The sequence below is a fragment of the Leptopilina boulardi genome, unplaced genomic scaffold (assembly GCF_019393585.1).
Source record: "Leptopilina boulardi isolate dan_hultmark-lab unplaced genomic scaffold, ZJU_Lbou_2.1 LbouV2_224, whole genome shotgun sequence".
NCBI lineage: Eukaryota > Metazoa > Arthropoda > Insecta > Hymenoptera > Figitidae > Leptopilina > Leptopilina boulardi.
This window is the reverse complement of record NW_026137779.1, coordinates 2931822-2954932: the sequence shown is the minus strand read 5'-3', so window position 1 is coordinate 2954932 and position 23111 is coordinate 2931822. Positions and strand designations below refer to the sequence as shown.

At 34.4% G+C, this 23111-nt stretch overlaps 1 protein-coding gene across 3 annotated transcripts in view; it reads right to left on the bottom strand.

Moving 5' to 3' along the window:
• LOC127279862 (transcription termination factor 5, mitochondrial) overlaps positions 1-23111 on the bottom strand; it is a 137073-nt gene that overhangs the window by 26719 nt on the left and 87243 nt on the right. The window lies entirely within an intron of this gene.

Genomic DNA, 23111 nt, shown 5'->3' with positions numbered 1-23111 from the left:
AGAATCGCCCTGCGTAAAGTGGTGAGGGAAACTCGCGGATTTTTGCTTAATGAATTTAAAATTTCTTACTCACACACTCGCACATTTTGAATTTTACTTACCACAGAAAATTAAGGGTAGGGACGCAACTATATAAGCCAAGTAAATGCACGTTACTGTCTCTTTGGTCTGAACAGTTTAATACTGGTAACAGCTTTCTTTTATATTTTAATATAAGGAAATCTTCAGAATAACAAAATCTACAAAGTCAAGTCTTTCAAACATGCGAAGTGCAGATTGTTGGGGGCTGTCTAACGATCTCTACCTAAACGATCTGCATCTCTGGGCGAGAAAGATATCAAAGATTAAATCGTAATTAAAAATAAAATTTATTTAAAAAATTGTTAATTTTAAGAGACCAATTGTTAACGATTTCTACCAGTACGATTGGTTCTTCTTAAATTAACAATTATAAATTGTCGAAGAGGAAAGTCTGTTGTCAGGAGCTTTCAAAAGATTTCTACCAACACAACTGACTTTCCAAATCTGCAATAAAATAAATTATTATTTAACAAAACGACAAAAAAATACCAACAAACAAATCTTCAAAGTCAAGCCACGGATAATTGAGGCACCCAATCGAACAATCGGTCGCGAGCTCAAGCCGGACGCTCGGAAGCCAGTCAGCGTACGAAAATGTCAATAAAATTGAAATTCAAAATTTTAATATTTTAAATATATTACCTTATAGAAAATTAAAAGGCGCATCTTTTTTTCCTTTAACTTTTTTTTGCATAATGATTTTTATTCAATTTTTAAATATAAATCGTCATTTCTTCGACAAATATTGGTGAATTTACTTGGAACTTGATATACACATGCATTTGGGTCTAGAGAAGATAATAGGATAATGAAAAAGTTAAAAATCATCATTTGTTAATTTATTTGTTAGTGTAAATGGTAATCGCGTGTTTTCACTTTCTATTAGAAAAAGTCTGCAGGGAATTTTAACTTTAAAAATTTTCAGTGAAACATTTTTGTTCCTCACATATCCAAAAAACTTCTTTGATATGTGAGGAACAAAAATGTTTCACTGGAAATTTTTAAAGTTAAAATTCCCTGCAGACTTTTTCTAATAGAAAGTGAAAACACGCGATTTTCGACAAGTCACCATTTACACTAACAAATAATTTAACAAATGATGATTTTTAACTTTTTCATTATCCTATTATCTTCTCTAGACCCAAATGCGTGTGTATATCAAGTTCCAAGTAAATTCATCAATATTTGTCGAAGAAATGACGATTTATATTTAAAAATTGAATAAAAATCAAGAATTTAAATCTTTCATTTTTTTGCCATTATTATCCAAGATACAGAATTATACAAAAAAAAGTTAAGCAAAAAAAGATGCGCCTTTTAATTTTCTATATGGTAATATATTTAAAAAATTAAAATTTTGAATTTCAATTTTATTGACATTTTCGTACGCTGACTGGCTTCCGAGCGTCCGGCCCGAACTCGCAACCGATTGTTCGATTGGGTGCCTCAATTAATGTCCAGGGGCTTTCTAACGATCTCTACCAACACTGTTGATTGTCTAAAAGTGGTAAAAAATGAAATCGTAATTCTTGTTTAATATTCATATATGCCATGTGCATTGCAATAGGCGATCCACATGACAATTTGAAAGATTAAACTATAGAGATGTTCCTGATAAACCCAAAATTTTACCAGAATAGGATATAATTAATTTACTCAAATTAATTATCTAGTAGGGTTTTACAGAGATAAATCTATTGAAGTTTAATGTAAGTGTTATAGTTTAACAATATATTGTTAAACTATGATGACTCATTAAAGTTTAATTTTTTATACCAAGAATAACAAAAATAGAATAGAGTTAGAAGAAACTAACCCTTTAAAGTTTTGTTAGGTAAAGTCTTATAATATTGTTAAAATAATTTATTTCATATTTTTTTGTAGATTTTCAAAAAAACATATAACAAATATTGCAAAATCGATTTACTAGTGATATTATCACAAAATCAAGGTGTGTTCATATTTATTTTTATTTGCTTATAAATATAAATATATAAATTATGCTTATAAATATAATATAAATATAAATATAAATATATATAAATAAATATAAATACTAAAACCAAATTTTGATTACTTAAATAAAAATTACTAATTCTTTTATTTATTATCATTATTTTCTTTAGCATCAAATTCTTTGAAACGAGAAACAATCAATTGTTTAAACAAGTAAAAGAATTTTGAAAAGTTAATAACAAAAGCTAAAAAACCAAATAATTATTGGAAAGATTCCTCTAATTTAGTTTCATTATATTGAATAATAGAAATTAAGGATATAATTTCCCTTTAAATTTTAACAATACTATTGTTTCTTTTATATTAGAGATAATAGAATGTGGGTGATACTTCCATAAACATTTATGTTTATAGTTTATCAGCCACATGTTTGAACTCATTTGCTTCTCAGAATCGACGGGTCACGTAAACTTAATGAAATAAGAATAAGAAATTATATAATATATTAATAATCCCCGATTATTTTCGCGAATAATAAAATATATAATTTCTTATTGATTAAATTAAATGACAGAGTAGATACCAGTATAAATATAAACAAAAGAGTTTGCGAAAATGTTAGACTTAATGTCGACTAGACTATAGATAATGTTTTGAAAACAATTGAAAATATTGAAAAAAAGTTAACTATATACACTTGAGTACAGAAGAAAATTTTATAATGGTAACAGATAATGAATTAAAAATTAAAAATATAACAGAAAATCAAAATAAAATTGAACAAAAAGTTAATAAAATTAAAAGTAATGATTCAGCATCCAGAAGTTTATGGATGAAAGATGTACCATTACCTAAATTTTCTGTCAGTACTCAAAAACGCCCGATGACGTATTTGTTCGAGTTAGAGGATTATATGAACTTTAATGATATAAATGATGTTAAATTTAAGTATTTTATTCAAGCTAGTTTAGAAGGAATTTCTAAAGAATGACACTTTTAAATAGAAAAGAGTTTGTCGAATCTTTACCTTCTAATTTACGCGAAGAATTATTGGAAGAACAAAAAGTAAATATTCATGATTCATTTCAGAAAATTTTTATGAAAAAAATATTAAAGTATTTGATGTCACGAACCAAAAATTATTAATTATAAAAATTATTATTTCCTATGTCCTGGAGGTACCAAGCTGCCGAAATTAAAAAAAATTCCGTTTATTTTTATGGGATCGTGTATCCTATTTTAAAAGAAACTGCCAAGTTACGTTACTCGAAAATGAATTAAAGGGATAAACACAATAAAACAATTAAGACCCTTTTATACATTTATTTTATAAAAAGAAATCTCGACTTTAAAAAGAATGCACTTACGGGTCCACCGAATCTAAACAGCGCAGGCACCACACGTGCGGACTGGCCGGTCAAAAAGACAAAAATTCAATAATTTAATTTTATTTAAATTATTGGATTTTTATTAAACACGACTTCCGTTGGACTTCATCGGCGTGAAGTATTCACTTTAAATTTTCGTCCGTCAAATTTTAATCACTATCTATGTAGTGGATTGTAAAAATTGAAAATCCGACTCACGGACGGGCTTAGTCCCGGCGTCTCAAAATCGTTTTTATGCCTCTGAAAAATTTCAGAGCTGACTCGCGAAAGAGAGTTGTACTGCAATTAATTGACTTCCGCGATGTTCTTTTATATGAACGTTAAGAGACTTCAGGTGGGAAAATTCTGTGGACTAAGGGTTTTTAACACGTGATAAAGGCGTGAGCTCTGGGCCTGTTACTATGCCAATAATGCTGAGTTTCTATTTTCTTTCAATGGTATAGCCAAATATAATAATATGCACTTGATAAAATCAAGCACGAGTTATATTGAAAAGCTTGTTTTCTCTTGGGTCTATTTTATGAATTTTCCTTATTGGAAAATGTTTTGGTTTTAGGTACATTTACCCTTTTTTTCCATTTGTAACAATTACAACTTTGATGTTGCATTGTCATAGGCATGTAAAATTGTTAGGCCCAGAATACGTAATAAAATAGTGCAGAAGAAGATGGGAGCTGAAGAATTTTTGTTCACTGAAAAGCTCATCGCGTAGATTTTATTTTAAGTATTATTTTTATTCAAAATTTTTATTTTATCTTGTATAATTTTTTTTTCTTTTTCCGCGAGAAGTCCAATTTTTAATGTGGTTCCTATGCCTATTTATAGGGGAGGATGGGGCAAGGATAGTTAGGTAAGATATTTTTGGATCTAGCCGTGAAATTTAAACTGGCATCGGAAAAAGAATAGTATCGTTGGAAAGCCTGTTTATTTAGCTACAATTTTGCTATACATTGTTTTCTTGTAGATTGCAATGCCTTCGAGATAATATTGGAAAAGTAAAAAAAAATTGTTAACTATCCTTGCCCCACTAGTGGGGCAAAGATAGTTGAAAATTTGTTTTTACTAAGAATGATACAAAAAATCATGAAATTTGATTTTCCATTGTTTCAAGGTATCGAATTATATTTGTCAAGAAATAACAATAAAAATTATTGTTCTAATTAAATCGAATCATGTTTAATACAACTTAGCAGTTAAGGATGATCATTTTTATCAAAAAAAACATGTTTTTTGTGAATTTTTTGAAAAACAAAAAAATTATTAAATCGCGATCCATAAAAAGCAATTAGCATTTCGTTTGCAATTAAAAAATTGTGTTAGCCAGACATTACCTTGTCATAAGTATTACAACAAGGCACTAACTAGTTTTGCCCCGTGAGCGCTTTTTTCGAATTATCACAAATTTTTAGTACAAAAAAAATTTTTTTTTAAAAAACGAATATGATATTCGTTTTCAGCACAAAATTTTACACCAGAAAACATTTACGCAACCAAATATATTTAATAAATTATATCCGCAAAAATAAGATTGAATAATAAAAATAAGGTGAAAATATTTTAGCAAAACTGAGATGTAACACAAATGGGCACGTAGCTTCTACAAATAGTGTCCCCGCAAGCTCAAATTTTTACTGTCATCTTTTGGTGTTAAGACGAGTGTACATGATAAATGACCCGTTTTTTTGACGAGCCGTTTCTGTATTAGAGCCACTAACTATCCTTGCCCCTTAACTATCCTTGCCCCATCCTCCCCTACTCATTTCGGACCTACAAGTGATAATAGCGTGCCTCACAAAATAAGGTATCTATTGTTATCATTTGCAATCAATAATTCCTGTAAATTTTAAATTATGAACATTGCCGCAACGTCCAACACATGCAGGGCGCTGCTGCAATGTTCGTTAACGCACTCGCAACATTCGCAATATTGCCGTTCGCTACTTTCTTCAATTTTAAGTGGGGAACATTGCCGCAACGTTTGATGCGCTCAGAACGCTGCCGCATTGTTCATTAACACATACGTAGCATTTACAGCACTAAAATTAAAGATTTTCAATTAACTATGTGAATATAATTTTTATTTTCCAATGTAAGTCCAAAAACACCTAGAGTTTTGAGAAATTAAACAAATTCTTTTTTTTTTGTTTTTTTTTTAATAATAACATTTTTGATAAAATCAAATCCATAAATAATACTTTTAATGAAAATTTTAAAGATCTTGAATAATTACATTTTTAATAAAAATGTTGAAAAATTATATTTTTGATAAAATCTTGAAAAATAATAATTTAAAAAGAAATGTTGAAGAATTATATTTTTAATAAAATTTTAAATGATAACACTTTTGATAAAAATCAAATCCATAAATAATACTTTTAATGAAAATTTTATTTAAGATTTATTTATTTATTTATTTAGTTAACAAGACCAGCCATTTCGTACATAGGTACTCTTAAAACTAAGTATGTTTACAATTTAGTAATATTAAGATAATTAATTTATAGCTAGATAGGAACATTATTAATATGATTCAATATTAATCTACGCAATAATAAGATGAATCTGGAATACCTGTCATCAAAAAAATCAATATCATTTGCAACTAAATTTGCCTCTCTACTAAGCCTTGAATAATTACATTTTTAATAAAAATGTTGAAAAATAATATTTTTGATAAAATTGTTGTCGCCGTAAGAAACAACTAATAATATTATTTTTGTGAGTTAGTTACTCAACTGAGAACAAACTCTACTTTATTTATTTAACAAGCAAAGTACAAAAACTTGGAGATAATCAATCCTTCCAAAGCTTCACTGAGTCTTTTTGGAAGACAATTTACTAACCGTGCTATCACTTTGAGTAGCGACTAATTAATCTGACCACACCTGCTTATGCATTAGTTTTAAAGGACTGTGCAATAGTCCCCACTCTTTACAATACACACTCATACTTATACTGTCGACAAAATCTTGAAAAATAATAATTTTAAAAGAAATGTTGAAGAATTCTTTTTTTAATAAAATGTTGAAAGATGACATTTTTGATAAAAATCAAATCCATAAATAATACTTTTAATGAAAATTTTATTACAGATCTTGAATAATTCCATTTTTAATAAAAATGTTGAAAAATTATATTTTTGATAAAATCTTGAAGAATAATAATTTAAAAAGAAATGTTGAAGAATTATATTTTTAATAAAATTTTGAATGATAAAATTTTTGATAAAATCAAATCCATAAATAATACTTTTAATGAAAATTTTATTAAAGATCTTAAATCATTCCATTTCTAATAAAAATGTTGAAAAATAATAATTTTAAAAGAAATGTTGAAGAATTCTATTTTTAATAAAATGTTAAAAGATGACATTTTTGATAAAAATCAAATCTAAAAATAATTCTTTTAATGTAAATTTTATTACAGATCTTGAATAATTCCATTTCTAATAAAAATATTGAAAAATTATATTTTTGATAAAATCTTGAAAAATAGTAATTTTAAAAGAAATGTTGAAGAATTCTATTTTTAATAAAATGTTAAAAGATGACATTTTTGATAAAAATCAAATCTAAAAATAATTCTTTTAATGAAAATTTTAAAGATCTTGAATAATTACATTTTTAATAAAAAAATTTTAAAAATTTTATTTTTGATAAAATCTTGAAAAATAATAATTTAAAAAGAAATGTTGAAGAATTCTATTTTCAATAAAATTTTGAGAAAATAGCATTCTTTTACAAAAAAATTTAAAAAAAAAAACATTTTTGTTTAAAAAAAATTTTGAGAAATAATAATTTTAATAAAATTTTGAAAAATAACTAATTTTAATAAAAATGTTGAAGAATTTTATTGTTAACAAAATTTTGAAAAATAAAAATTTTTTTTTTAGATTTTTTGTTGAATTTGATAAGTGGAGAGTGGCGCCCGACCGGGAAGACGATCGGGTGCCATGGCGATTGGACCCGATCCTAAGGAGTAGTAGCCCCCGAAAGCGATATACCCGGTGTCAGTGGTACCAGGAGTATTCCTAATGCGAGAAAAACCGGGTTTACATCTGTCGAGGTTTTTGGGCGCCTGTGAGTATTAATCGAGTTGTTAAGTTAAAAAAAAATATTGATAAAGAGAGAAAAACATATATATATGTAAAATTTTATTTATTTATTTAAAATTTTTTTTTTTAGCCTGGGTTTGCCGATTTCTCGGTTGTAAGGGATGCAGCGGGAGACCTGAAAGTTCTTTAGGGCTCGTGGGAGGCAGACAGGAGTCACCCAATATGGTGAGTATACAAAAGAACTATCTTTAATTATTCAATTAATATTCTTAAAATTTAACTCAAAAAGTTTAATTTTTATAAATACAATTTTTCATTACATCAATTTTATTACTGATTAAAAAAGTATTTTTTTGAAAGTCTTTATTCCAGCATGACAAAGGATAAACGTGTATAAATTTTTTTTTTTGGGAGAATCACCCATACAGAGTTCAAAATAGAGTCATAATTCTCTGTAATTTTGAAGGTGCAGAAGGAACTCTCTTCCCTTTTTGTTTACTTCAGAAGGTTCGGATCCCTCTAAGGAGGATTTGGCAGGAGGTTGGTCCAGAGCAAATGGCCATTTGCTAGATCCGACTGTCTAGCCTGCAGTTAACCTTCGGACCAGGGAGCCATCTTTCACCTCTTAGCGCATGAAAAAAAATAAAAATCTCTCTTTTTTTTAGTTTTTTATTTTAATCTGTAATCTTTCCTATCTATCTTTTCTTTGAAAATAAAATATTCGTCATAAGAATTTCCCTTTCTTTTTTTCATATCTTCTTAATTTCAGAAATACGAGCGATACTTGTTCCCCCTCCCCTTTAATAGAGAAATAATTAGATTTAAAACAATCAAACATTATGATAAATAAATCGGAACCTTAATCTTTTATAAACACAAAAGGGGGGGGGACCTTCAACGTTGGTGCTTCGATGCAAGGTACGTGGAAAGTGTTCTTTTCTCTTGTGTCTTTTATTTTTAAATTGTAATGATATGTATAATAATTGCTAAAGATAACAATAATTATATTAATATCGGGTGAAATTCGCCCGATAACACTATCAATTATCTTTACATGATTTTCCACGACCGATTTCTTCATCAACCAGGCACTGACCCAAAACTCCCACAAATCATTAGACAGGTGATGATGTCTCGTTAGAGCACATTTGCACCCAGTCCTTTAACAACGTGGTAGGATAGGATGTCTGGCAAAATATTGAGGGCGGCCCAAGTGTCAGTTCGGCGGTCAGACCATGTAAGCCTCCCTCTACAAGAGTTTTCTGTTCTTTTACATGAGAATGTGCTGAAATTGATTAAGGAAATCGATCGTTGGTTTTCATGTATATAAAAAAATAAAACAAGGCAAAACTAAACAAATAAAATAAAAAAAATTAACCAAACAACAAAAAAAAACTTTAGTCATATATATATGGGGCATTCTTTCTCAGTTTTACATCTATGCTGCCCACTATAAATTTAATCCAAAAAGGTTCAAATACCCCTTAAAATTTTCAGAAAAATGTAAGCTTTCGAATGGTGAGTGGCAAAATTTTTGAATTTTATATTATTATTAACAAAATTCAAAAAAACTAAAAAAAATTCAAAAAAATTGTAAATATTTAATTTTAGCAATTATTTATTGGGCCATATCGTCTTCTTATTAACGCAGTATTGTATTGACTACAATTTTGACGTTCTCACTAAAAAATTTAAAGTGATGGACCTAATATAAATCCTGAAAAAGAGGCAGCAGATTAAAAAAGTCAATTAAACACAAAATTACCGATAAACGGAAGGAAAAACTCTTAAAAGGTAGAGCTGAACAAATTATTATAAAATATTAATTGGTCCAGCAACTATCTTTAAAGAGAAAACCTGAAAATTTATTAAATTATTCTAAAGATACTATTCATTCTCATACTACGAACTTTACATATTTTAGGCACGTATACACACTATTCTATCATAATATTATTAAGTATCATACACATCATACACGCATTTACAAATAAACATACCTTCGTAATCACAAATATTAGTTATAATTAATTGTTGTTAAAATATTATTTATATAATTATTAATATTGTTAATATTAATACTATTAATTAAAACATGTTTTGTGGCTTGTTCACTTCACTTCACATAACAGTCACAAGTTACACTATTGACAATCTGGAATTAACGATATTGTTAAAAAATTTGTTACCAAAAAGTCGTATAGTGTCCAAGAAATTACAAAAATCATATTTGATTTATTACCTTCTGACTTTTTTATATTCTTATAAGAAAGAGTCGAAATATCCGAAGCATTTGAAAATCTTTTTATTATCAATTCGTTTTTATTTGGAATGAAACAGTGACTTCTTAGAATTTCTGGAACTGGTGGAGCTACAGCAAATCTTGCGTTTAAGAACCTTTTCGTTCTGTTATGATCTTTTTCATTATAAGACATAATTTCAGTCTTCTGTGAATTTCTCTTAGCCCAGTCAACAAGTTTTTCAAATGTTATGATGGAATCATGTGGTTTGCAAAGAAGACTTGCATGCATAGCATCCCTTTTGAAAACTGCTCCTACACCGTCTGAAGGTCCTTTACCGTGCGCAGTTGCGTAACAATTCCATTCCGCTGCAACGCCAAAATCTTCTTCGTGGTGCATAAGATTCAACATCTGGTATTTGTTTTTGAAGTGCTGCTTTGCTCCATCGCTAAAATAAATTATTTTTTCCAGCTGAGGAATGATTTTTCGTAATTTAGGAACCAGCATTTTCTGTGCAGTATATACAGCAGCTGTGTCATGAGTAGTGCTATTTGACAGGAAAATGAAACTTTTGTGTTCAAGTTTCGACTCAAATTTATAATAACATACAACTGGTAAAACGGTACATTGTGAATCATGATTTTTAGTTAAAAAAGTTTTTGTAACCTATTTGGATTAACAATTTTTAAACAAAAAATGTGTGAGCAAAATTTTTTTTATAATTTACTAAGTAAAAAATATTTCTATTTCAATCGTTGATCATAAACGTTGTGCACTTCACTTCACTTCAACAAAAAAAGAACATTTTCAATTTTATATTTTCATTTTGTTAAAAATCTTTAAAACAAAAAATTCAATAAACCTTTTTAAATTCTATTTGTAGTTTTTCTTTCTTCTTTTTCTCTATTTAAATACAAAATTCCACAATTTGCAATCAAATTATTTTTCAGCAGTTAGATATTCCTTTTTATTCGATCAATATAACCATTTAATGATGTCAAGAATTCAAAACTGTTGATTCTGATAGATCTAAAATGTTTTGAAAATTAATTTTGACGTTTAAAAAATTGACAATCATCGTCAGATCGTCTATTGCGATAGAATCAACAGGTGTCAATTATTATTTTAAATATTTAATAATTTATAAATATTTCTTTTTTATTACCGGTTTATTTAAAAAATTTATGTACTTAAGTCCAAAAAATTCACAAATAAATCTCAAAAAACTATTTTTAATTCTCTGTAGAGGACATCATATTTCTATTTGGTGACACAAAATATTTCAATTAAATTTTGCAAAATTCCGATAATTAGATTAATTTAATAATTTTTTAAATAAAATATTTTATTCACAATACGGTTTTAATCATAAAAGAATGTGAAAATACATAAATGACAATACTGCGTTAAAAAAAGGAAGATATAGCCCAATAAATAATTGCTAAGATTAAATATTTGACAATTTTTTGAATTTTTTTTGTTTTTTTCGAATTTTGATGTTGATAATATTAAATTCGAAAATTTTGCCACACACCATTCGAAAGCTTACATTTTTCTGAAAATTTTAAGGGGTATTTGAACCTTTTTGGATTGAATATAAAGTGGGCAGCATGGGTGTAAAACTGAGAAAGAATGCCCCATATATATGGGTGCAATGTGTACATAGCACACTCTTTTGTTTCTCAACTAAACTGGTTGAAGTTCTTGTATGGGTAATACGATTACCCTTTTTAGGCAGCTTTTCGCTGGTAAAATGACGCTAATAGCGGATGGTGATGATGTTGCTGATGATGTTTCCAAAATTCCGAAATCTTTGGAATTTAGTTGTCAGGATCCGGTTGTTGATGTAGCATTTTCAAGCGTTTCATGAGTCGATGGTTGCTGGCGTGACACAAGTTCATTGATTGTCGAGATCATTTCCAGGAATTCTACTCCTTGTTTCGAATTTACTGATGTTGATGGGATTTCCTTAGATCTCTGAACACTTGAGTATACGTCTTGATTCCTTAAATTGTGGCCTGTTTTCGGAAGGTGGTCGATCTCATCCCTTTTTAGTCTATTTCTACTAGTGATGATGTTGATCTTTTTGGCGATTGAGTCTCGGTACAGGAGAAGAAAGGTAATAATTCTGAGAAGAATCAATCCTCCATACGATCCGTAGACTAGGATTGACTGGTGGTTTTTCCATTTTCGCTGCATCGCAAAATTCTCCAATTCTTATTCCAATTGTTCCAGGGTTTTGGAGTTGGTATCGAAACTGGAAGTCTTCAATTTTGTTCGGACATTCTCTTCAACTTTCATCGTAGTTGTTAAATGGGAATAGGTAGAAAATATACTTGAAATCCGTTTTAAATCCAGGTGTAACTCGGGTTCATATAGGATCTCCGTTTGGCCTATCTGAGTTGCTGTTGCTGGGATGGTTATATCTTTTGTTTTTGCTGAACATCCTGGGGCTAACCTTATTATCCCAGTACCTGTGACATTTATTTTGATCGGATAAGCAGAGTGGCAGATTATCAGTAACACTTCCGGCTTGGCCAAGGAATAAAGCCAGGCTACTAAGGTCCGCAAGGGTTTCCAAAAAGATTGTAGACTTGAAGTAATTCTGATATCACAGGTTCTTAATACTTCGTTCGTGGGATTGGTCATCAGCGATACCTCACAGATTGGTCTATTCTGATGGTCGTAAATGGGTGATCCTTTCAGACATGCATGGAACGATGTCGTTGTTCTACAATTTTCCCAATCTTCATTTTTAATCAGGAGATAGGTTCTTTGCTCTTTGTCAACGATTAAGTAGTCGTATGTAGGATTCATGTATGCCCTAGCGGATCCGTTTCCAAGTTCACCTTGAAGGGTCAGCAGTGGATGTAGTTTGTATGCTGCATATTTATCTTGTTCCAGGAGAGGAATGTCTACCAAATTTTGATTTTGTGGTCCTCGCATAGAATACTGGTTGTGGCTACTTGAATCAATTCGTCAACGCTGACCTTGGGTCCAGGTATGGGGAAAATAACATCAGTGGCGTTATTTCTAATATCGTTGAGAATAGGTCCCAATTGTTCTGAAGATAAAATTCCAGGATGAAGATGTCCTCTTCTAGCATCGTGAACTGCGTCTAGCATTGTTGTCGTCGTTCGGATGTTGTGATCAAGTCCCAACTTTATGGCAGCCAAAGTTTTGTCCAGGAGTTTGGAGTATTCTAGGAATTCGGAATGTTTAAATTGTCCATTTAATTCCTTATTTAGGGCGTAAAAAGCATGGTGTAGTTCCTGCAGGACTTCGTCGTGATGCACCTGACTATGCAGACTTTCTAATTGAGACCTAACCACATGTGTCTGCTTTCCAACAAGGTGTGATAAGTTTGCTTGTGCTTTATTTAATTCTTGCATAACTGCTTCGTAATGTTCACCATCTTCGTAGTTTAGTACACCAGCGATGGGTCCTGCAATCTTTCCAAGGAATCCAAAAAGGGGAACACTGCGCCGAGCTCGAAATTGTGATGATACCAATATAAGAAGATTCTGGCGTGTTCTTTCTAGTTCACTTGTTTGCCGATGTCCAGGAAGATGCTGATCCTCCAATTACTGACTGACCTTCTTACTTCTCCCGAATATTCGTAATATATCCCACTACTTATGTCAAGTGGGGTAATCTGGTATCCGGGGCCGTCAATTGGTCCTATTGGGATTGGATTGATCTGCGCCTTCACGATTAGTGAGTTGGAGAGGTGCAAAATGACTAAGTATTGTGCCAAGTACATCTTTTCTTCAAAAAATTATAATGTATGTTAATAGCAAATTTTTGTGAAGGTGATGGTTAGAGATAGGTAACCATCACCTTGTCTTTGTGTTTGGCGAATCTTTCGCCATTGTCATCTTCTAAAATGACATTATTATTTTGGGTTAACCCTACAACAGTGTACGGACCATTAGCTTGATTGTCGAACTTGTTCGTCCTAACCGCTTTATAGGTATAGACTTGGTCGCCAACCTTGACCTTCGATGGCCTTGACTTTCGGTCATAAAATTCTTTGGAGCGTTGTTTTGCTCCTTTAAGTTTGTCGGCTGCCAGATTCTGAAGTTCGTGCAATCGGACCACGAGATCCTTTAGGTATGAACCATAGGTTTCTAATTCTGGTCCAAGTGGTAGGGAAGAAGGGATCCGGGCTACTCGTCCAAAAACTAACTCGAATGGGGTTAGGTTAGTAGCTTCATGAACTGACGTGTTATAATTGAGCATTGCAAAAGGAAGTAGACGATCCCAATCGTCAAAATCTTGAGCGTAGTGCTTAATATAATCCGGTTTCTTTCCAACGCTCCGTTAGTTTGAGGGCGGTATCCGGATTTCGTAAGTTGTTTTACCCCAAAGATGCTTTCAAGTTTCCGCATTAGGGAGCTTATAAAGCTACCTCCTCTATCTGTGAGGACGCATCGAGGCGATATACAGAAAAGAGGTTTGCTGCTATGGCATGGGCAATGGTGGTTGTTTTTGTGTCTGGTATGGGGACCGCAATGCTGAAATTGTCCTGCATTGTTAGTATGTGTCTATTGCCGTTGGGAGTAGTTGGAAGTTTTCCCACGGTATCTAGGGACACTTTGTCAAAGGGTTGCGCAGGGGTATCTGTTATTAGCATAGGTTCACGAGTTCGAGCCCTGGCGAGTTTATTCTCAGAGCAACTTTTGCATTTGCGAATCCGTCATTTTATTTTGAGGGAGTGCTCCTAGAAGGTCACCCGAATTGGCCATTCGGCAATGTTTCTGATTGTCTAAGGTCATAGCATGTCTGAAGTTTGTTAGCCCAGTAATTACGTCATTCCAATTGATTTCGTCAAAATGTCGCTTTTTTACAATATTTGAGTATACCTTATAGCGTCCACAGATAGTGACGTACACCTGTCCTTTAATTGGTTTACTGTCTCTGATGTCCTGTAAGTCGATCTTTTCGGTTGCCACTAAAAGTTTCACAATGGGGTCAACGGGTTCACAGTCTTCGGAAATAAAGTGGGCGTAGTTGTCTCGTTTGTAAGTTAAAGGTTCTGCCCATTGATGTAAAATGTTTGGTGGGTTTAAATGAGCACAATTGTTAGGGTTATCTTCTTCATTACCTGAGGAATCAGGGGAGGAGGAAGAATCACAATAGGGAAGGTTTAGGTCCATTAAGAGGTTCCTTTTTGTCTTACTTCCGAACTCACTTGTAGGGGTTAATCTACGGGGCGTGATTTGTGTTTTTCTTCGCACCTTTTCCTCTTGTTTTCCTTTATTGTAATCCGAAAACCTCAAAAATGGGGTGGAGTGTGCTTCGGGGATTGTTACCCGACCAGGAGTGAATGATGGCAAACTTGCGGCAAGGTTATGATCGATGTTAGGGGTTTCAAAAACTTCGTGGATGTCTTTAAAGCGGACTATACTCCTTTTTCGTGTGGGGGAGGGATTACTCGTTAGTGGGGTATCCATTGTGGTGGTGGGGAGAAGTTCAAGTTCCGGTAAAGGGGGTTTCTCACTTTCTTGAGTTTCAACGCGGCTCTTGTCTAGCTGTTCTAAAAAATTTTTTAGTCTTTCCTTAAATTGTGCATCATCATTCTCTTGACAAGGGTCCAGGGTTTTCAGATATTCCAAGTACTCATGATCACTATCTCCATCAGAAACGTAGAACTTCTTTCGAGGGGTCCTATCCATCCCTTCATGATCCCATGTTAAGGTTTGGTTAGTTTGATCTGAACGATTCTTTATGATTTCGTTGAACCTTTTGACCGATCGATCTAGGCTAGTTTCTGTCTCACACACTTATTCTTCGGCGAGAGAATGGAAACTTTCTTCACTGTCATGTCCAGGAACATGTTCCCAGATGACGTCCATATGTTTTAATGCATTGATTAGTTTCTTGTATACTCTTTGATTTTTTACAGGCTTGTTATCGTTGGTTTTCCAATTATTGGTTTGCCATTTTGGAACCCATCCTGTTATTCCTTGGACGAGAACCTTTGAGTCAGTTTTAATTCTTAATCTGTTTATGCGGCCATTCTTTGCTTGTCGGTTGGCGGTGGCTGCCGCTCCGATTTCGGATGCGTTGTTTGTTTGTCTACCTCTATATCTTCGTGAAACGTTGAGGGGATGATCCGGGCCGAACCAAACTCCTATACCTGCGCGGGGTCGTACACCGCCATTGTCACAGCACGCACCATCCACATAAACGTTCGTATACGAGTCTAACAACGGTGGTGTCCATGGACTTGGGGGTGAAACTGGTTTTGGGACGTTTTCGGGGGTAGGGTTGTTTGTTTTCACAATATTAGGTGGGAGGCTGGGAAAGGCGCTACTGCTTGATCGAAACACTGGGGGATCCGAACTTTCTTCATAATCACTGTCAGGAAAATTTTCTTCGGATGATGAACTGTCTTCTTTTCCGCCAGAAGGATTGTTGTTCGATTTCATTTTACGTTTCTTCAGTCGCTTCGCCACGCAGCTGACATCCAAGTCTATCAGATCAACTTTCAGAGGGGGAACATAGGGTTCGTCTCCATTTGGATCCTTTGTTTATGAGGATCCTCTAGGTCTTCCTCTTGGTCTCAAAGGAGGTTGTGAGGATGGTCCTGGGGTGGGGGAATTAACTGTACCTTGTGGCCCTGATGTAGATGGTACTTCTGACGGCCTCCGAAAAATAGTCTTGGGTTGCACTTGAGGGCCTATTGAAGGTTTAGGTTTACTGGGGCCACCTAAGGTTTTAATGGATGGTGGTACTAGGGGCGCCTTAGGGTCATATTTGGAAGGAACCGTGAAATTTGGGGTTGGCCTCAAGGAGGGTCGTTGCTCTAAGGAGTTTGATGATCTGGTCCTTGGATTCGTTACTTCCTGTGAGTTGCCTTTCTTACTTTTCCTTTCAGGGTTCGTTTGTACATTGTCCTTGCCCTTATTTTTGAAAGAGGACCGTGTGGTAATAGGGAGTGCCCTGAATCGTTCTGTTTTGAGTTCCGGATGCGAGGTATCATCTTCTGGATCTGATTCTTTAGTATCATCGGTCCAATCTGAGTCCGAAGAGGAAGTTGCATCCATTTTTGTTTCACTTCTTTGAAGGGGGTTATTGGAAAGTGACCCAAAAATTCTGTTGATCTTGCCTGGCTTGTATTCGAATTTATATTGATAGTCCTGGAGTATGAGTCACCAACGCATGAGTCTTGCTCCAGGATTCTCAACATAAGACATCCAGTGAACTGGTTCAAAATCACATGCTAGAGTAAATTCTCGACCGCATAGATAGGGTCGGAAATTTTCTACAGCATACAAAATTGCCAGACATTCTTTTTCGGCCTTAGGATATTTTCGTTCATTTTCATTCAATGTTTTTGAAAAATATGCGACGGGTAGATCGATCCCATCCTTTTTCTGGGTGAGTATTGCACCGATTGCGTACTCCGAGGCGTCAGTTGTCAATTTGAACCTTCCGGCGAAATTTGGTTATTGCAGAATAGGTTTGCGACACAGGTATTTTCTAAGCTTTAAAAAACTTTTCTTTTGGGGTTCGTTCCATTCCCACTTGCTGTCTTTTTTCAGTAGGTCAGATAGGGGTTTGGCTAATTTAGCATAATCTTTAATAAACCGGCGATCCTATCCACAAAGTCCTAAAAAGCTTCGAATTTCTTTTTGGGTCTTGGTATGTGGAAAATTCTTAATAGCTTCGATCTTATCCGGGTTTGGTTTTATGCCGTTCTCGCTTATTATATGGCCGAGATATGCTACTTCTGTTTTTAGAAATTCACACTTGTCGGTATGTAATTTTAAATTAGCTTCTCGAAGTTTGGAAAAGAGTCTTCGTGCTCTCTTATCATGTTCTTCGAGTGTATCCGAGTAAATTATAATGTCGTCGAAATACACGAATGCTTCCGTGTCGAGCATTGTACTTAGGACATTATTGAGTAGTCGCTGGAAAGTGGGGGGTGCATTTTTGATGCCCATAGGCATTCTTCGATACTCGAAATGTCCATTGCGTGAGGAAAATGCAGTTTTGTGTCTGTCATCCGGGTGTGTTTTAAACTGGTGAAAACCGCTCGCAAGGTCGAACACCGTGAAGTACCTAGCTTTACCGAGACGGTCAAAGATGGCGCTGATGTTGGGGAGGGGGAAAGCATCACCTATGACCTTTTCATTTAGGGCCCTATAATCGATAATAACCCTCCACTTTTTCTCGCCAGAGGCGTCAAGTTTTATAGGTACTATTAAAAGTGGAGAATTGTAATTTGAATTAGAATTCCCGATTATACCGCTATTAAATTGTTTAAGGAGCTGAGTGTCTATTTGCTCTAGGGCTTCATTAGGGGAGCGATATTGTTTTCTTCGAATAACCTGTTCATCAATTGTCGGGATTCTGTGTTGGATCAGATGGGTGCACGAAAGCATTTCTCCATTTAAATGAAAGATATCCGCGAAGTCCTCTGCCCATCGATTCACAAAGTCTTTTCTTCCGGGGTCAAATGGGACACATGTAGGGCATTTTTCACTTTCACTACGCGATCGGAGTACTCGGTTTCGGAATCGATTAAGAGACTTTCCGTATCGGAATCTGAAAATTCTTCTCCTGGAAATTTACAAAAATCAAAAGGAATTATTTCTTGCGGGGTAATATGTACATCAACGTCTTCCTCGGTAGTGTTGATTGCCATTGCATGGCAAACATTGTCTTTGTTAGATACCAAGGTATCCTTCACATTGTTCGGGGTGAGTAGTGTCTATTGCCGCGGGTCTTCTTGTCCTTGCTTTTAAACTAAGGACTCTGGCAAAAGGTTTTATTTGTGGTTTTAGAATCTCTTTCGCTTCCAGTGATTCTCTATCTATAAAAGGGATAGGGGTCACTGGTTTAGAGATAGTGACAAGAGCATTATGCCTAAATGAAATTTGGGCCTGCTCTAATCGAAGGTAGGGCCTTCCTAGAATTCCATGTGTAGAAATAGGAAAAATATTTCTAACTATGTGAAATTCTACACGAATGTCGAAGAGTGTGAGTTCGACAGTGCCCAATGTTTTCACGGTGTGATTCGTGATTCCAGTGATCTCAGCACATTTCCTTGTGTAAATGTGAGGTCAAGACTCAATACAAACACTTTAGTCAAATTTGTGTCGGATCCAGGATCCACCAGAAAGTTGACCTTGGGTATCCTGAATTCAGGTGCAGATAACTGCCCTAATGGGGAGTCTTCGGCTTGGGATCCTGCTCTAAAGACCTTATTTGGTTGTCCGCAAAGTGGACGCTCCGTTGACGCTGGGGAGTGGGACTTGCTGCCGCGTCTAAGCGTCGAGTCGGCTGAAAGTTTAAATTTCCTTGTGGAGAATTTGAACTTCCTTGCGGACCAGGGGATACCGAACGGGGTGAGGTGGCACTTGGTTTAAATCCTTAGTGCTGTCGGTTGTAGTTAGGTTGGTATCCCATTGCCTGTCCAGGGGTAGGTTGGTAGACTATGGGCTGCATAGGAGGGGATTGGAACGCCATCGGTTGAAGAGGAGGTTGGTAATTCATAGGTGGAATGAATGGAGGCATCATCGTCCTGTAGAAGGCCGCTAGTTGCTCAGGGGTAAACTGGGGTGTCTCATTATTTGATCCTCGTGATGATCTCAGAATCGAGGTTTCCTTTTCGCCATCGGATTTCCGTTTGTCCGAAGATGGTTTCTCGGCTTGTCTAGAATAAGAGCTGGGGGACCTTGGTCGTTCCTCGGATCTAGTAATGTGATACGAAGATGCCCTGGTTTTATCCGAGTATTTTTGGCGCTCTTCTGCGTGAAGGGTATGTTCGCAGGCCTCTTCTAAGTCTACGGGATTTCTAGTGTGAACGAAAATTGACATTTCTTCTGGTAGTCCCCGAATGAAAGATTCGAGGGCACAGTCTATAATCGGTTGTATTAGGAGTTCACTTTCAGGAAACACACGAGTACGCGCGTTGGGGACATTGGCTTCGCGAAATCGTCTATTATACTTTGCTTCGAGGACATGTTTTGTACCACTTAGAAGTCCGCGCAACCTATCGTTATAGTCCCGCACAGTTTCGGATTGTTTCATCCTTATTGTCATAATATTTTCGAAATACCATTGGTATTGTTTTGTAGATGCAAATCGTTTTTGCAAATGAGCGACAAGCTCGTCCACTCTATTGAAATGTTTATCTCTATCACTTTCCCTAGCCGCGCCCTTTAACTTACTAAGGACTGCTTTAAGGTGACCCGGTTCTGTGGCGTCGGTGGTGAATACGACACCATTTGCTACATCTTGTAGAAATTCTCTTAAGGGTGGATTCTTTCCATCAAAGAAAGGGATGTGGTATGTACTCTGTTGTAGGGTCATACATTCGAGGACAGATGCCATGGCGGCCGTAGTATCCTGATTGATTTGTCGAAGGGTCATATTGGCATGTTCTGCCTCTAATAGGGAGTGATTATTCCCGCCCCTTGCGCCGGGGTTATCTTCGAGATGGTCCGGCATTTTTGCCAAAAGGGTATTTATTTCAGAAATTTTATTTACCATTGCGATATTGTATCTCCAAAATCATGTGTAAGTATGTAATAATGTATGCTATTGGAATATTTAAACTGTCAATAAATTGAAGTAATTATTAAAAGAATAATGGAGCCATAGTAATTACAAACATGTTATTTATTATGTATGTCATCACAACACACATGGAAGACTTGAGAAATATACGTCAGCCAGATCTCACTCGCACACATTTTGCGGGAGAAAGAGACAGCATATGGCTAATGCGCATGCTCAGCTACTTTGGTGGTTGAGTACAATGCACTGAACCTGGCACTTATCGTACATGTTTTTCTAACATTTTCAGAAGCGCTACTACAGCAAGATCGGTCTCCTTACTATTCCTCCGTGGGTGATGATATGCGTGTTTAAATATATATATATATGTATATGCCTACGAACACATACACATATATTTGTGTGCTCTTTTATACGCAAACTTGGCAGTCTCTTCTTTTCGAGAGGGGAACAAACTATCTTTCCTATTTTCTTTTCTCTTACGCCACCGCGGAATATTCCTGCAAACTTGCTTCAAGGAAATTGAGCATGCGGAAATTCATAATCTATCGCGTTGGCTGATTTTGTTTGTGTCGCAAATGATGATACTTGATATGAAATTTTTGATTAGTTGAGCATAGTCGATGTAAAATCGGTTATTCGCTTTCTTAAAAACCAGTACTGAGGGGATGTTACAAGGCGACATCGACGTAGGTGTTAAATCTTTGAGTATTTTTTCAGTCAGAATAGGTGAAACCATTTTAGAAAAATTATTAATTATTTTCAATCCAAAATCATTACGTCACTGTCATATGCCGTAGTCTCGTCAGAGTCGTTTGAACTATCGTCTAAGTGTTGTTGTAAGAGTTCTATTCTGCGACAAGCCAATTCCTCCTCTCTTTCAAGGTCAATTACTCGAGCTTGTGGAGGAGGAACCTGGTGGTTACTTGGACCTGCTATAGGGAGGACAACTGGGGACAAAGGTTTCACTTTATTAATGGGTCTGATTTTTAATGTCGGTTCGGTGAGGTTATAATAAATTTCCGAACTCGGAACTCTTGTCGCTGGTTGTTTTTCTGTAATTGTGGGTGCACTCTTTTTGCCTGCAATTTTTCCCCACCTCTTTCCTGCTCTTTTTCCTCTAGGGTTTTTATTGGGAGAAAATCCGTTTATACTGGACGACATTTTGAAATATCCATTATCGAAAATTTTCCTTTCTTTTCACTGATTTTCATTAATTCCACGCCAGGAATTCGTTACATTTATATCAACTCAGCAAGTAAAACTTTCCTCACAGATAGATCGTACTAAGACCAGCGCTTCTGAATATGACGAGGTACAAAAGAAAATTGTATTTTCTTTCTATCTCGCTTTTCCTTATGGAAAACTATTCAGATGCAGCATAGGAATTTCCGATCTCGCGGTATCGTACCGGCAACAGCAATGGAGAGTAACTGGTTTTATAATGAATTTAATGATTTTAAAACTTCGTTCTGCCACAATTCTCCTAAAGGGAAAACCTCAAGTAGAAAAATTTTTAAAAGAAAATTTTAAACAGTATTTATAAATTTTGGAATGATAGTAATCCCAATTCAATGGCGCTTTGTCTGCCAATTATTCCCGTTGTAATCTGACAATCTTGCGAGAAGAAAGAGTCCACTACACAAAAACAGATCTCGATTCCATTTACTGGTAGAAAAACAATGCCTAAGATTTCTGCATATTCGTCGTTTATGCAGTCTCCCGACGGGAAACCAAGAATCGCGCAGTCTGTCTTAAGTTGTGTCTCACAAATATAATTAAGTTTAGTATCGTTATTGACAGGGATTTCTAAACTATTCCAGAGGTGTTCCTTATGTACTGTCACAGTTTGTGCACTGTTATATTGTACTCGAATAGTCATGGTAATTTAGTCATGACAAAAAAATATTTGTTTATGATAAAATTATTTTTCCGTTCAGTCTTTTAAACGAGAAACTGACCGTTTCTATTCTTCGAACTCTAAGGTCTTGTTTAGTCGTATAAGTAAGCACGTCAGCTGATCCAACAAGTGTGAGTGAGAGTCTCTGTAATTCTCGTCGGTTAACAATGCCTCCGTGGTGAAGTGGATGTTTTGGGTTATGTGTCACAAAATAATCTAATTTAATTTGTGATTCTGGTTTAATTCGTCTATTCAAGGGATGAAATTGATATTCTGATTTTACCGAAACTTGATTTTCCTTAACAATTTCGTTTTTAGCGAGGGTAGTCTCTATTTTCTTATCTGAATTTTCCGATTTGTTTTGAATACTTTTATTGCGTGAGTTAATTCGTTTTTTTGAGCGACCGCCACGGGGCCTAATTTTATTTGGCATAATTTGAATGATTCATAGCAAAAAAAAATGAAAAATCAATAGTTTTCAATTACTTCTTTAACAGAGTAAAGTGGCCCTTAAACAGAAAAGTTGAAATAAGATTCCTAATAATTTCGTAATTAGAGAGTGCGAAAAGGTGCCGATAGGTAACACGAAAGGCAATAAAACAAAAATTTCTACTAAAGACATGTTAAGTATAGAAGAAAAAAATAGGTTTCTTTTTTTTGCAGTGAGAATTTTTCTTATTTCAAAATGAAACAAATTTTTAGGACTTCGCTGTTATGAATTTTGATTAGTCATCATCAACGACATAGTTGGAGAGCCAGAATCAAAAATTGAGAATGAGTCATCATCAATGACCAAGGTCAGAGAGCCAAATTCACAATTTTTCGCAATTCAAACAGGTTGTCACTTAAATCTTTGAATACATTAGGAAATTGAAAATTTTCCTTTTGAAAAATTTTCTCTTCTGAATTCTCAAAGTAAAGTATGGGATCGTGTATCCTATTTTAAAAGAAACTGCCAA